We start from the raw sequence: 17,631 nt of genomic DNA, 5'->3' as shown, positions 1-17,631 counted from the left end.
TTAAGAAACAAACTGATTAAACTTAAGCGTAATGCCTGCTTATCTGGTAAATAGGGAGTCGCTGCTGGTCCCTATTTAATAGCAGTCTTCAGAGGACAAACACCTATCTGATGATGGGTAGATTTCTGTCATTGATCACATCATAGAAAGGCATGGTTAAAACTTTTATCTTGATGGCATGGGTTTTTTTACAAGTCAGTGAATCAGTGTAAGATGACACACTGATGGGATTAGAGGAATTTCTCACCTCTCTGGAAGATTTTCCTCCTTTCAAGTTACACTTTTCTGCTTCTGCTGGCTTGAAATATGAAGGATAAGAAGAAATTAACAAGGAAAAAATTGGGTGTTCATGTCATTAGGGGGTAACATCCTACTTATAGAGTATATACTGCATTTGCTCAGATGAAAGGCTAATTAAAGGCAAAATTAACTCCTTGAAAAATTGTCTTGTGGGTGCCCATTCAATATCATTCATGGATTATTCATTAGCAATCATCTCCATTATCATCAACATCACCACTACCTTTAAGTATGAGAATAAAATACACAGTCTAGGAATGTTGACAAAATTATCTACATGTTCTCTTTTCAGACACTTGCTACAGCCTTTAAGAAAATGTTGTTAAGAACCACTGTTCTATAGACTAAGTTCACCATGGTGTAGTCTATCACCCGCATCGTTTCTTAGTGGAGGATTTCCTAAGAAGGGGATTATTGTAAACTGTGGGACAGTAGGGCATTTCTCCTTTTTGTCTGTTTTTATACTGAGGAAGTATATTTCACTATGCATCTTAGCATGTTAGAAATATATTCCTTTATATTCCTCTTTTAAACTCTGTAACTACCCCTTGCTGAACAAAAGTTACATCATTCTGGAGACTGAAGCAGCTTCTCTACCACCTACTGTGTGATGGTGAACAAAGCAGTTTACATGTCTCTGCTTAGGTTCCTTAGTTTATACAAGTGGCTATTAAGCATATTCTGGAGAGACTTTATAAAACTTAATCGTTTTTCTTATTTTATAAAAAGAAGAAGACCCAGAGAACTGTGAACTGCCCAACATCACATAGCTTTTTAGTGAGAGAGCTGGACTTAGAACTCAGGTCTGTCTTCCATTCATCATACTTCTTCTTGGAGAACTTAGGTGTATAATGCAAAGAAAACCTTATATGTGAGAGACCACAGTTTTGAGTTTTAGATGTAATACTTATTAGTTATGTGAACTTAGACATCTACTTAACCTTTTTTTAAATTTTATTTTATTTATTTATGATAGGCACACAGTGTGAGAGAGAGAGAGGCAGAGACATAGGCAGAGGGAGAAGCAGGCTCCATGCACCGGGAGCCTGACGTGGGATTCGATCCCGAGTCTCCAGGATCGCGCCCTGGGCCAAAGGCAGGCGCCAAACCGCTGCGCCACCCAGGGATCCCTACTTAACCTTTCTTAACCTCCCTTTCTTCATTTGTTAAATGAGGATAGTAATGCTTGTTCAACAACCCCTTTTAGGGTCATTTTAAGGATCAAAAGAAGAGAACATACAAAAGGCTACTTTGCACACTAGAAAGTAAACTTCAAACATGTGACATTGCTGTTATAAACTGCATTTTGAAAAATAAGGAAATTGAAGTTCACTGGGTCATTTTCTGTCTAAGAAGATATCTGAACTTAAAGCTCATTTCCCTTTCCTTTAAACTCTGCACTCTTCCCTGTGTCTGGAAACACAAAGTATCATATGCTATTTTTTAAAAATTAATCTTTAATTAAGCACTAGAAGTTACAATATGGTAATAAATGTATATTATTTTATAATGAACTCTATTCCTAAATCCTCACCTTGTTAAAGCTGATCAAGAAAAAAAATTAGCCATAATATGTAAGCTAGTATATTGGAAAAGATAATTAAGACTTTGTTAAAAGTTCGATTTTGACCTTCAACTTAAAAAGGGGGAAAACATCTCTCAAAATCATTATGCAGCTTAAAAGCTAAGAATTTTCTCCTCCTATTGTATCTAGGGTTGATAATATTGACCTTGGATATCTCTCCTAATAAAATGCAACAATTGTCCCACAGGGAAAGGAGAACTGATGACAAGTCAATTGACCCACACCTCAGGTCAGCATCTTTAGGTGCTCAAGTAGGATGTATGGCATCATCCCAACTTTTCATTATTTTTCTTCCCTTATATCTTGCCAACATCATCTTCTTCGGCATCAATCATCATTGTAGTTATTTTCAATCTCATCCTCATCACTGATAAGATTTACTGAGTATTTATTACATCCCCAGAATAATAATGTGCACTCTTTCGTTCAAACCTTACAATAGCCCCAAGCCGTAACTATTATAATTATCTCAAGTTTTTAAGAGCAAACACTGTGTACCTCGCACATCTTTGTATCCTTCAGTGTGTTTGCAAATGCAGACCACTTCTATTTTCTCTTCTGTAAAATAGATAACAATAGGTCACTCCTAATGTTGGTAGAAAGATTATATGAAACAGCATAAAGCATTAACACCATGTCTGGCACATAGTGCACCCTCAATAAATAATATTTATTACTTAGATTGAATCAGAACACATGTTTATTATGTAGAGTAACCTCTAAAATCAGAAATTTAAAAATTTCTTAGCCAGTTTGATCTCCTACTGGCAACCTTGTGACATGACAGACTCAGAAGATGTTGCTTCATAGGTTGTCTATTCCTTTCCAGAAACTTTTTGAACTCAAGCTAAACTTTACACTCTATTATCCATGGTACTAATGCAATTGTCTGAAAAAGTTTCAATTGTAAATGAGTTACATATTATAAAATTATACTTAGTAACACAAAAAGATTTTAAGTATTAATTTAAGTATTAATTTAAAATAAGCATGTCCCCAATATATATGTAGGTGGGACATACATATTAAATGTATATAAATGTATATGCATGTGTATAAATGTATATAAGTATATATCAAGCATATATTAAATGTATACATCCTGCATCTTCTAGAACCCTGTGACCATGACAAGGCCACAGCAGAGCTAGCTCTAGAGCTTCCTTCCATTTCCTTGTAAAACCATGAGGTTTTCTAACTAGCTCCCAAACTGAGCATGTTAGAGAATCCTGCTCATTCATATTTCAACCTGAGAGTATAATCTTAATAATAATTTAGCTTAATATTTACTGAGGGTTTTACTGTGGGCCAGTCTCTACCACTCTCCATGTATCCATTCATGTAATCCTGATAATAACCCCAGGAGTTAGGTTCTCTTCATTTAGTAAACATTAAGCTTTAACTCTTTAAAAGCACTATTCAAAGCATTTGGTAAACAGTGAACAAAACAAATATTCCTTGTCTAGCTTGCATTCCAGTGGTGGAAGAAAAATAATGTCTCTAATTTGTAAGTATAGAAACTGAGGTACAGAGAGGTTAGGCATATTTCTTAAGTCACAGAGAGCAAGTATTGGGACTGTGATTTGAACCCAATATTCTACTCCCAATATTTGTGTTCTTAACCACTACACAGCAATTGATTTAAAAAGAAGTCTTGGATGCCTAGGTGGCTCAGTGGTTTGGTGCCTGCTTTCAGCCCAGGGTGTGATCCTGGAGACCCGGGATCGAGTCCCACATCAGGCTCCCTGCATAAAGCCTGCTTCTCTCTCTCTCTGCCTGTGTCTCTGCCTCTCTCTCTGTATGTCTCATTAATAAAATAAATAAATAAAATATTTAAAAAATAAATAAATAAAAAATAAAAAAAATAAGAAGTCTCATTGGTGGTATTATCCAAAAGAACTTATAGTCTGCAATCACTGAGGCAAATCCTGGTTCTGAGTATAAATTCATATTCTAACCTTGTATGTAATGCATAAAGAACTCATTTTAAATTCCTTCAGTTTAAAAATGTTGACTGTGAGATCTAATGCCATTTGGCTTGAATGAGGCAGGGTAATCCCAAACTCCAAGAATTTTTAGACATATGTATATTACTTGTATGCCACAAATGCTCACTAATGAATGTAGTAAGTTTGAAAATGTACTATGTCTGATTTACTGTTCAAGAGGATTGGAAAACAGGTTCTCATAAAACTAAATCTGACCAAGGTTTATAGAAGCAGGAAAGAAGAACAAGGAAACGTGTGTCTTCTCCCCCTATCTCTACAAACGTGGTTACTTTTCTCTACAGCTCACTTATTCAACAACAATGTAATCTGGGCTGGTCCCCAGGGAACAGTATCCAAAAATGAATTGTGCTAGAGCACATTTCTTTCTTTTTTTTTTGTTACATTTCTTTTATATATCTCCTAAACAACTGTATGCTGATGTTTTGTTTAATTGAAAGGAAAAAATATCCTGAAATAATGTATGAAAAAATAAGACAACAAACCAAGACATTAAATTTATAGCTGTACCTATTGTTTGGATTTACCTTGAGCTTTTAGATTATTTGAATGATTTAAACTTAAATTTTAAGCTAATTTCCATGACTCAAAAAGCAGTTGAGTCTACTGGTATCCTCAAAAAAAGTGGGTTTTGAACTAGACTTAAAGAGTCTGAACAGTATCATAGGCCCTTTTAAGTCCTAGGCTTGCCCATATTGAGATATTTCAAATGGAATAGTTATAAGGTAATGTTATGAAAACATTTCCCTAAGATTGCAAACAGTGAGTTTCTCAAAAGCTGGGACCTCCAACTTCTTCATTGTTATAACCACTGTATGTCACATGGTTTCTGGCATATAGTAGGCTCTCAGTAAATGTCTGTTAGTTGAATGTCTTAGTACGTATTTTTTATGCCTTAAGGATGAATGAATGGGATTTTTTTTAGGGGTTCTATATCTGTAGGAGCTTTTTATTCTGTTTCTACAATACTCTTGAAAAAAGGTAAGGGAGTATTTATAAACTCTGTCAGATTTACCAATAGGTAAAGTAACTTTTGCTCCAAAGAATCTGAGTTCTGTTTAAAGTGTAGATGCAGAATAACTCCAAGGCAAAGCTTCTGGAAAAAACACAACGTGAATCACAGGAAAGAGAAGTTAAAAGAAAACCAAGATAGTATATTATATGCACAATGTTTCTACAGTAATCTTGAAATAGTTCCCTTCTGAGGTACAAGCAACTTCCATCCTTTCCTCTAGTCTAGGGTTAAAAAAGCTTTCAGAGATAGTTTGTGAGAAGCATGGGGCTATGCATGGCTGGTCTTTATTCCTCCTTCACATACACTATCCAAGATCAAGGCACCAGCAGGATTGCCTTCTGGATAGGACCCTCTTCCTGCTCCATAGCTAGCACTTCTTCTCTGTGTATTCACATGGTGGAAAGAGCAAGAGATCTCTCTGTAGCCTCTCTCATGAAAGCATTAATCCCATTCACTAGGGCTCTGCCCGCATGACCTTAGCACCTTTCAAAGGCCCTCTTCACTTTGGGGATTAGTATTTCAACATAAATTTTGGAAATACACAAACATTTAGACTATAGCAGCAAGTTGCTGGTATAACACAAAAATCAATATATCCTAATGGCCTCCAAAAATCAGTTGACTTTGGACAGTTATCCAATGCTATGAGGACTCCTTTGCCACCAGGAGAGGGGTGGCAGCTGCAGAAACAATAATATTTTGCCAGTGTGAGAGGAGGGCCTTTAGCCAGTGTTCTTCTTTAAACCCATTCATAATCCTCTTCCACAACATATTACTTAGTTGCCTGAGCTATTGCCAAACATAATTATTTTCTTTCCTCAGTACACAGAATATGCTATTCTCCTACCATTAAAACACCAACAACCTCAGCTTTTTATCCAAACCAAACTTCCCCTTTTGCCTCAAAATTCTTTTGGAGATTTACCTCCTATAGCAAGCCTTCTCAGCTTGCCCTATGCAGATGGTCACTTCCGCCTTCCAAACTTCCATTTTCTTCCCTATTGATTATAGGGCACTGATAACTGTTTATCTGGACAACTGCACAAATATCACACAAACACACTCACATATGTCCAAATGTTCATGTGTTTTTAGACTCATTGCTTTTGATGGACTATATTCTAAGGTATTTCAGAAATTCCTCTTTGGCTAGTAGTGGCTACTATATTTGCATTGCCATTCACATTGGCTAAGAGTTTGAAAAAGAATGTATTTCTCCAGACATAAGCTTGAAAAAAAAATCAGCCAAGAAATTGTGTCTTCCCACTCTCATTCATTATTTTTATTTTTATTTTGTTTCTCATAAAACAACACTCCCTAAGTCCACATCACTTTCCACATATTCCTTAAAAATGCCATTATGCTTAAAGAGCTATTCATTTCTTTTCTTGCCTCATGATTCTTGACAGTGATATCAGACATGATCTTTTTAAGGCAGAACCATTTGTGGGAAGAAAGCTGCTATCTGCTCAGATCTAACTCACTGACCAAACCAACATACATATATATGTATACATGTGCACACACATATACCCACCCATATATGTTTGTGATTGAAAAAAAAACAATGTGCTTAGAAATGAACATTTTATTGCACTGTTCTGAGACATGAAAACATATTTAGGTTTGAGCATTAAAGTTCTACATTTTTCTGGCAAAATTTTGTATGTAGAAATAAACATATTGTTTAATGTAAATAGTTATAAATCTAATACACACAGAAGCTAAATTCATGGACATATTTTCTATTCTTTATTTAAACCCCTGTATTACCAGGGATTTGGTGCTGTGATGGAACTCTTAAGGTTGATAGCTGCAAAGACAATAATTCTGCCAAACTGACAAGAGGCCCTTCAGCCGTTGTGCCTCCTTGAACTCATTCACATTTTATTATGAACCCCTGTGGCAGAATTTGAGCAAACCAACAACAGTGACATGATTTCAAAAAAAAAAAAAAAAAAGACAATACAAAAACTTGAATATCTTAGAAAGTGAAATTATTTGCCACATTCAGTAGGGATTCATGAGCAGTATGCATGTCATCAAATATACTATGTATGTTATTTCCTATGAAACACAAATCCTACCTTAAAGATATCAGTTATATGTCTCTTAATCTCTTCTATTTAGAAAGCGAGCAATTTATGTTGAATTCCATTATAAGATTTCTATTAGGCCCAAACAAAAATGAATAGAAATACCTGACTCCTTGGGCTAACAATATTTGCTGCTGAGTTTATCTCTGGTTATCATCAGAGTAATTTTTTGATCTTTAGAATTTTTCAGAAGAATGTATCAAATTCGTTTTCTACTATTGACCTAACTATATTATGGAAATTTGAACATAGAGAGTAGAAATATCACATGCTAAATCAATCTTCTTGGATAATTTAATATTTATTCATGTTTTGGGTATATTTGGCATTGAGTCAGATTTTAATATAGTGCACACACTTTTATTTCCTCAGCCCGAAGCAATGAATTTTAGGTTCACTCACTTCAAATGTTTCACACACACACATGCTCTAACACATGCATACCCAATAATCATTTCAGACTGTATCCTTTCAATCTTCTATGGGCAGATCCACAGATTTTATGGTATTGGGGACATCATTAGGTTTGGTCATTTACAGATAACTAAATGACAGAAAAGATGTGTGGTTGTCCTTAGCAACTACTGCATCACATGCTATTTGTGTTATCTGTGAGCTGCAGAGCATCACGTTGTTTTTAAGAAATATAAACATGTACATATAGTACACTCAATGATAGTTTTCAGCTAATTACAGATTCTACAACAATTATAACATAAAAAGTGGTGCACATATTCCTTTGGCTTTACTTTCCTGCTTATCATGCAAATATCTTCAAAATGTAACGCTTTATTTTGTCTTGTTTTTAAGAAACAACTTCACTGAATAATGTTTTTATGGAAAGAATAAGAGGCAGTGGAGCATTAGATTTGATTGCAATAGCAGGCTGTTTAAAATAACAATAATTGCTTCAGTAAATAATTGAAAGACTTCCCATTATAGAAATCTGGCTTTTGGATGATTTTCTCTCCAATTTCATGATGTACATTTTAATTTTTTTCTTCTTTAAAAGTCATAGCACAGTATTTGTTATAAGGGGATGTTGAAACAGAAACATAGATTTTAAACCTAGGTATTATGAACATAACCAAATGTTTGTAAAATTGTATAGGCCAAACAAGAGTTATTTCATTCAAATTTAGCTAATTAAACTTTAAATAGTCTCACTTCTGAAAATTGTTTTAAGTATTTACACTCTATAGGTTAACTGATCTACCTGTCCTTCAGAAAGGCAATTATCAAAAGGAGTTGATTTTTAAAACTTCAGATATTCCTGAAAACATTAGGCATTTCTCATTTTAAAAATAAATAATATTCTTCAAAGTTTTCTGTAAAACAATGACTGCACCTGACTTTCTTTCTTTCTTTCTTTCTTTCTTTCTTTCTTTCTTTCTTTCTTCTTTCTTTCTTTCTTTCTTTCTTTCTCTCTCTCTCTTTCTTTTTCTTTCGTGGGGATATGTTGATGAAGACTTGTAACTTAAAGAATTTCTCTCCATTGACAAGTTGTATCATCATAGGGTCATTCACAAATACTATGTTTCTCCTCCTTCTGTTACATGGTAGAATTGGATTATATATTCTTCATCCTTTGAGTTTAGTTAGAGCCATATGATTTACTTTGGCAAATAAAATATGAGCAGAAAGGACATGGGTTACTTAATGAATGAAGCCTTAAGGGCTGGTGCTCACTTGGCTACTTTCCCATTTTATGCCTTCTCAGCAGTTGTGCAAGCACATATGGAGACAGCTTTCATCAGTTCAGACTTCTGAGTTACTACTCTGAGCACAGCCCCACATTCATCTAAAATTTTGAGGGTTTTAAGTTACTACAACATCATCTAGCACAATTTCATGAATATAAAGATGAAAAAGAAATAAAATCCATAAGGCTTCTGAAATTTAATCACTGAAGAGGAGGTTAGACTGTTTTTGTTCCACATTTGGGTTGCAAAGTTGAGATAGGGTCACGTTTTTCCCCTCAGGAACCTTGTGGTAAATTACAAAACTTGCCTCATCCCTCCTTTTATCTATGTCTTTTGCAATGATATTTTTCAGTCTTCTACTCTGGCTCTGAGTTTAGCCATATGACCTCCTTTAGTATGCTAGCAAACATGAAACAAGAAGTCTTAAAAATGATTACACTATTGAGTGTGCATTCTCTTTTCTTTCTCTTTCATTGCCTTCCATTTCATAACCTACTCATAAGTGAGAAATGTGTAAAAAGAATAATCAAGTTGCCCTCATCATCCCAACAAAGGTCACCTTAAATGAGTGGACAGTCAGCCAAATCCCAGACATGTGAGAGAACCCAATCAAGATCAACAAAATTCCTAGAACGTCACCTGAGGCACATGAGCAATAAACACTTGCCAAAGAGGTTTTGTGGATTGTTTGTTGCAGAACATTATCGTGGATTTAGATAACTAATATATCCTCCTAACTTCTTATCCTCACTCTCCATAGTTCCTTCTGAAACATCATTCTCTGGACAACTCCATATTTGCTGTTTCTTGAAAAGTTTCCCTTCCTCCTCTCTCATGAAAAACAACTTCCTTGGTAGATACATGATACCAGTTACCTTTTACAAACTGGTGGTACTTAGTCTTTATTTTTCTAGCATGTTTTGTTCTACTATCTAGACATTGGCTTTTCTAGCTACCCTCTCTGTCTAAACACTAGATGAAAAAAAGTCTCTATTCAACTTGTATGTGTGTGTGTGCGTGTGTGTGTGTGTAGAACACAAATTGTGGGAGATTCCTTACATGCAAAAGTGATCCAAACCGTATGCTTCTCATTGATCAATTAATCTTCTCTCTGCTAATCTAAGACAACTGCCTCAGTGGGAGAATTAATCCTATAAATTTTATACTTCACCTAACACTGTAGTGACTCTTATTTTTCCTTGCCCTACAACTGAAGGTAGGTTAAGTAAGGCAAGATACTGCCAGCAGACAAAAGGGATCTGAAATTTCAGTAACTTATTTTCCAATTTGCTTACAAATTGTTTTCTTAGAATTGCACTAAAGTGATTTAGTTGGTTGAGTTTACATGCAAAAAGAAAAAAATATTTCCAAAACCAATTATAAGCTAAAATACTATGATCTAGGGTACAACAAAATAAATTATTTTACAGATTTCTTAAGGCTCCCTAAATCAACTATGGTATTATTATGTATTAAATCTCTTCCTTGTCTAAAAAACGTGTGTCTAAAAAATGTGTGAGTCAAGAATCCATCAGAATCCTAGAGGAAACACAGGCAACACCCTTTTTGAACCTGTCCACAGCAACTTCTTGCAAGATACATCCATAAAGGCAAGGGAAACAAAAGCAAAAATGAACTATTGGGACTCCATCAAGATAAAAAGCTTCTGCACAGCAAAAGAAACAGTCAACAAAACTCAAAGACAACCTACAGAATGGGAGAAGATATTTGCAAATGACATATCAGATAAAGGGCTAGTATCCAAGATCTATAAAGAACTTATGAAACTCAACAGCAACAGCAAAGAAACAAACAATCCAATCATGAAATGGGCAAAAGACATGAAGAGAAATCTCACAGAGGAAGACATGGACATGGCCAACATGCACATGAGAAAATGCTCTGCATCCCTTGCCATCAGGGAAATACAAATCAAAACCACAATGAGATACCACCTCACACCAGTGAGAATGGGGAAAATTAACAAGGCAGGAAACAACAAATGTTGGAGAGGATGCGGAGAAAAGGGGACCTTCTTACACTGTTGGTGGGAATGTGAACTGGTGCAGCCACTCTGGAAAACTGTGTGGAGGTTCCTCAAAGAGTTAAAAATAGACCTGCCCTATGACCCAGCAATTGCACTGTTGGGGATTTACCCCAAAGATTCAGATGCAATGAAACGCCGGGACACCTGCACCCCGATGTTTATAGCAGCAATGTCCACAATAGCCAAACTGTGGAAGGAGCCTCGGTGTCCATCGAAAGATGAATGGATAAAGAAGATGGGGTCTATGTATACAATGGAATATTACTCAGCCATTAGAAACGACAAATATCCATTATTTGCTTCGACGTGGATGTAACTGGAGGGTATTATGCTGAGTGAAATAAGTCAATCGGAGAAGGACAAACATTATATGGTCTCATTCATTTAGGGAATATAAAAGTTAGTGAAAGGGAATAAAGGGGAAAGGAGAGAAAATGAGTGAAAATATCATTGAGGGTGACAAAACATGAGAGACACCTAACTCTGGGAGACAAACAAGGAGTAATGGAAAGGAATGTGGGCAGGGGGTTGGGGTGACTGGGTGATGGGCACTGAGGGGAGCACTTGGCAGGATGAGCACTGGGTGTTATGCTATATGTAAAAGAAAAAAATGTTGAATGTTGAAAATTATGTTGAATCAATAATACTTCTGCCAATCAGAGACCACCACCACATTAATACTTTTTGAAGGTTTATAATGTCTTTCAAGAACATGAACATGCTTTTCCTTTTCTCATTCATTGTGTCTTTCCCCATCTTGAAAGTATTGATCTATCTATCTTTCCATTAAGTGTGTATTATAATCTACTGGCCAATGTGGTTACTATAGAAGTAATTTTAGCCATTTTGTGCCACCTTTAGGGTAACATTACAAAAGTTCAAACTTAAAAACACAAATCCATACCTCTAATTGGAAAAAGAGGCTGGAGTTTTGCTTCTCTTATGCTATTAGGGAGCAAACAGAATTTTATCAAAGTGTCTTACTCTGCTTGTATATATATATATATATATATATATATATATATATATACATATATATACATATATATATATTAAAATTATTTATTTATTTATTTGAGAGAGAGAAAGAGAGAGAGAGAGAGAGCCAGCCATAGAAGGGGCAGAGTGAGAGAGAGAGAATCCCAAACAGCCCAATGCAGGGCTCCATCTCACAACCCTGAGATCATGACCTGAGCTGAAACTAAGAGTCCAATGCTGAACCGACTGAACCACCCAAGCAGTCCTTGCTTATATTTCTGCTTCAAATGTATTTAACAGGTATATAGATAGTTTTGCATAATATACAAAGTGTAATATTTTGCCTGACAATAATCTGTCATTATTCCTTGTAAATCCACTATCAGAGGAAATCACAATTTTGTAGCTCTGTTAAACATTTTGCATATTTTCATAGTAAATCAGCACTTAGTTATTTAACACAGGTGTTTCTATAATTGTACTACTTTAGGAAAATTCAATACTCAAAGGCCCTCAAGCACTTCCACCTGTCGAGTGTATTGGTCCATTATTAGTACACTGAATGAATTTATAAAATGTGTAAAATGTTAACTGATTAAAGACTAGGTTTTGTTTATTCTAATTCTAGTTAGATTTTTCTTGTCACTCCATGTTAAGCACATTTTAACACCCTGGGGGAAAAATGAAGTTGTTAATGATATATTTAGCAAGAAATACAGATGTTATACATTCAAATGAAGACCTTGAATTTAAGGAAAAAATAGTTTTCTATGTTATACATCTAATTTTGAAGAGAAATGAACAATATAGAAAGCCAGTGACTATTGCAGGAATACAGCTCTACGCTATACTGTTCTAAACCATGCTGAGATGATTGGTCATCACAAAGTGTTAAATGATTTTCAAAATCATTCAAAAAGCATTTTGTGCTATGAGAAAATGCAAGGTCCTTGCCCCCTTAAAAACTTTATCATTTAGTTTGGAATGCAAAATATGGGAGGGATGCCTGGGTGGCTCAGCGGTTGACTATCTGCCTTCAGCTCAAGGTGTGATCCTGGAGTTCAGGGATTGAGTCCCACATTGGGCTCCCTGCAAGAAGCCTGCCTCTCCCTCTGCCTTTGTCTCTGCCCCTCTCTCTCTGTGTCTCTCATGAATAAATAAATAAAATCTTTTTTAAAAACCTAATATGGGAAACAATTAGTGAACAAGTAGTTGCTAAAGCTTCACAAATGAGGTGAAACTGAAGGTTAACTTTAGAAAACTTTAACAAAAGAAAGATGATCTCAAAGTTGCAGGGAAGAGCAATTACTACTAGCAAAGCCTTGAAGGAAAGAATAAACATGAAGGAGGCCTTGAAAATAATAGCTTGAGAGATTGGGAAAATGGGCTACTGTCTTTGCTGTATTAGAAATTTTGATTGTAGTAATTTTATTACCATTTATTACTAAGCATTTTAAAATTTCCATTATAAGTTCTTTTCTCATGACTGACATATTTTTTTTAGTTTTTTAGTTTTTCTTTAAATTTAATTTTAATTAGCCAACATATAGTACATCATTAGTCTCAAATGTAGTGTTCAACAATTTATTGGTTGCACATAATACCCAGTGCTCATCATATCATGTGACCTCAATACCCGTCATCCAATTACACCATCCCCCACCCACTGCCCCTCTAGTAAACCTCAGTATATTTCCTATAGTTAAGAGTCTTTCATAGTTTTTCTCCCTTTCTGATGACTTCTCACTCAGTTTTGCCTCCCTTCCCCTGTGCTGTTACCTATATTCCACATAGGAGTGAAACCATATGATGATTGTCTTTCTCTGATTGACTTATTTTACTCAGCATAATTTAGAGATTTTTTAATTCCTGAAAATATCAATGTGCTTTCTTTTTTTGTTATTGATCCAATTTAATATCATTATCATCAGAAATTAATCTGCATGTAATCCATTCACTGAAAATTTTGGTAGCTTCTTTATATTTAATATGTACTCAGTTTTCATGAATGTATTGTTAAGAAGAAAGGCATGCCCTCTAACTGTTGAGTGCAGATTACAGGAATATCTATCTATCTATCTATCTATCTATCTATCTGCATATATACTTCCATTAGATTAAATGCATTATTTATGTTATCCAAATATTTTTAATAATTTTATTAAACTTTATCTCATTGACAGATCAATTGAGAGAAGTGTTGAAATCTTGCACTAAAATGATGGTTTTGTGTATTTTTCTCTGAAGTTCTCTCCATTTTTACTTTATAAATCTTGAAGCTATGTTATTAGCTACATGCATATAATCTCCTTTTCATCGTGTAGTGACTCTCTTCACCTCTAATATTTTCTTAAACTATCATTTGCCCAGTACTAATATATCATTGCCATTTTCATTATGTATATATGTAATAATTTTCTGGCATGTATTTTTCAATTCCTTTACCTTTTTCTCTTTTAAATTTTTTTTATTGAAGTTTGATTTGCCAAAATATAATATAACACCCGGTGCTCATTCCATCAAGTGCACCCCTCAGTGCCCATCACCCAGTCACCCCATTCCCCTGCCAACCTCCCCTTCCACTATCCTTTGTTCATTTCTCAGAGTTAGGAGTCTCTCATGTTTTGTCACCCTCTCTAATTTTTCCCATTCATTTCCCTCCTTTCCCTTATAATCCCTTTCACTATTTACTTTTTTCCTAAATTTTTTATTTGATTATTTGACACTCAATGTTATATTAGTTTTAGGTGTACAACTGAGTGATTTGGCAAGTTTACACATTGTACTGTGTTCACAAGTGTAGTTACTGTTGTGCGTGCTGCGGCAACACGATCAGGGTCCCGAGGATAAGGGGATGAGGAAAATAAATGAAAGGTAAAAAGAGATGGGGACAGGAGAGACACAGTGGATGATGTACAAGCAGTGCCAGCTGTATTCAAGGTTTTACAACATTTTATAGCATGAGCAAAACAAAGACAAGAAGGTGTTTATTTTTAGCAGGTTTGTGAAACCCTCCAAAGTTCCCTTTTCTCAGCATGCAAGACAGACTCACAGGTGCCAGAAGACCTTGGTAAATAGATAAGCTTGTTGCTCCAGATGTGCATACTTCAAAGGAATATTAGGTATGGTAAACAGACCAGCAAGGACAGACAGACCTTATTTACATTTATGACCAGGTCAGAATAAGTTGTATCTATTGTGTTATGTGGGCGATCATGTACAAGCGAGCCTTGAGAACCATTGCTCAAGCCCTTTCTCAAGTGTCTACCAACTATTCACCCTTTAGGCTCCCGAGCCTTTTGAGTGAATGAGGGACGTAAGTCGGGGCCTGGTTTGGTTCAGTTACTCCAGCTAGTTCATGGTCGCCCACAAGTTACCATCTGTCCCATTATGCTGCTATTACAATATCATTGGCTTTATTCCTTATGTTGTTCCTTTTATTCTCATGACTTTTTGTTCCATAACTGGAAGTCTGTCTCCCTTTCATCTGTACCCATTTTACCCAATTCCCAACCTCTTTTATCTCTGGCAAATATCCATTTGTTCTCGGTATTCATAGGTCTGATACTGCTTTTTTTTTTTAATTCTTTTTAATTAGACTTCAATTATGAGTAGAATCATATGGAATTTGTCTTTCTCAGTCTGACTTATTTCACTTAGCATAATACCCTCTAGATCCATCCATGTTGTATTAAATGACACAATCTCATCCTTTTTGTGGCTGCATAATATTCCATAGTGTATATGCAGCACATTTTCCTTGTCTACTTGACTATTGATAGGCACTTGGGGTGCATCCATCTGCTATTTTAACTAATGCTGCAATAAACATAGGGATGCATATATCTTTTCAAAGTAGTGTTTTTGTTTTCTTTGGATAAATACCCAGTGGTGGAATTATTGCATCATATAGTGTTTCTATTTGTAATTTTTTGAGGAAACCCCATACTATTTTCCACACTGTCTGTCCCAATTTACATTCTCACAAAGAGTGTATGAGGGTTCCTTTTTTGCCACATCCTTGCCAAAATTTGTTATTTCCTGTTGTTGTTTGCTTGTGGGTTTTTTTTCTCCATTCTAACTGGTATAAGATGATATCTTACTGTGTTTTGGATTTGCATTTCCTTAATGGTTAGTGAAGTTGAACATCTTTTCATGTTCTGTACATCTTCTTTTGTAAAAATGTCTATTCATGTCTTTTGCCCATTTTTAAATCAGATTGTTTAATTTTTTGGTATTGAATTGTAAAAGCTCTATACATTTTGGATATTAAGCCCTATCTGATATATAATTTGCAAATATCTTCTCCCATGTAGTAGTAGGTTGTCTTTGTGTTTTGTTGGTTGTTTCCTCTGCCATGCAAAAGCTTTTTAGTTTGGTTTAGTCCCAATAGTTTATTTTAGCTTTTGTTTCCCTTGCCTCAGGAAACATATCTACAAATACGTCACTATTGCCAATGTCAAGAAAAATTACTGCCTGTACTCTTTTCTAGGATTTTTATAGTTTTAGGTCTCACATTTAGGTATTTAATCCACTTTGGGCTTATTTTTGTGTATAGTGTTGGAAAGTAGTCCAATTTTATTCTTTTTCATGTAGTTGACCAGTTTCCATAACATTTGTTGAAGAAACTATCTTTTCCTCATTGTATATTCTTGCCTCTTTTGTCATAGATTAATAGACCATATAACTGTGGGTTTATATCTTGCATCTTTATTCTGTTTCATTGGTATATGTATCTATTTTTGCGCCAGTACCATACTGTTTTGATTACTATGGCCTTGGAGTATATCTTGAAATCTGGAATTCTGATAACTCCAGCTTATTCTTTCTTAGGGTGGTTTTGGCTATTCAGGGTCTTCTGTGGTTCCATAACGATTTATGTGTTACTTGTCCCATTTTGTAAAAATACTCTTTATATTTTGATAGAGATTGCATTGAATCTGTACATTGCTTTGGATAATATGGACATTTTAACAATATTCTTCCAATTCATGAGTATAGACTATCTTTCCATTTGTTTATGTCTTCAATTTCATTCATCAGTACTTTATAGTTTTCAGAATAATGGTCTTTCATCTTTTTGGTTAAGTTTATTCCTATTTTATTTTTTGGTACAATTATAAATGGTAGTTTTTATTTCTTTTTCTACTGCATCATTATTAATGTATAGAAATGCTTCTGATTTATGGGTAGTAATTTTTTATCATGCCACTTTACTGAATTTATTATTTATAGTAATATATGAGTAATAAACTAGTTTTTTTTGCTGAAGTATTTAGGGTTTTCTATTTACAATATCATGTCATCTGCAGATAGTGATGATTTAACTTATTTACCAATATAGATTTTTTTTCTAGTCTGTCTACTGTATTTAGGACTTCCAGTACCATGTTGAATACAAGTGATGAGAATGGATAACCTTGTCTTATTTCTGACTTTAGAGGAAAAAATCTGTTTTTTCCCCATACTTATGGTGTTAACTGTGGGTGTTCCATATATAACTTTTATTAGTTCAGATATGTTCTCTGTAATCCCACGTGGTTGAAAGATTTTATCATGAATGGATATTGAATCTTGTCAAATGCTTTTTCTGCAACTATTGAGATGATCATATGATTTTTATCCTTCATTTTGTTGAATTGTGTATGATGTTGATTGATTTGCAAATATTAAACCATCCTTGAATCCCTGGAACATATTCTATCTGATCGTGGGAAATGACCTTTTTGAAGTATTGTTTTGTGGTTTACTAATATTTTGTTGAGGATTTTGTTGTTGTTGTTGTTGTTGTTGAGGATTTTTGCATATCTGTACATTACATATATTGGCCTGGAGTTTTATTTTCTTTTCCTTCCTTCCTTCCTTCCTTCCTTCCTTCCTTCCTTCCTTCCTTTTCATGTC

This window comes from Vulpes vulpes, chromosome X (assembly GCF_048418805.1).
Source record: "Vulpes vulpes isolate BD-2025 chromosome X, VulVul3, whole genome shotgun sequence".
NCBI classification, from domain to species: domain Eukaryota; kingdom Metazoa; phylum Chordata; class Mammalia; order Carnivora; family Canidae; genus Vulpes; species Vulpes vulpes.
The sequence above is the reverse complement of the archived record's forward strand: the minus strand, read 5'-3'. Positions refer to the sequence as shown.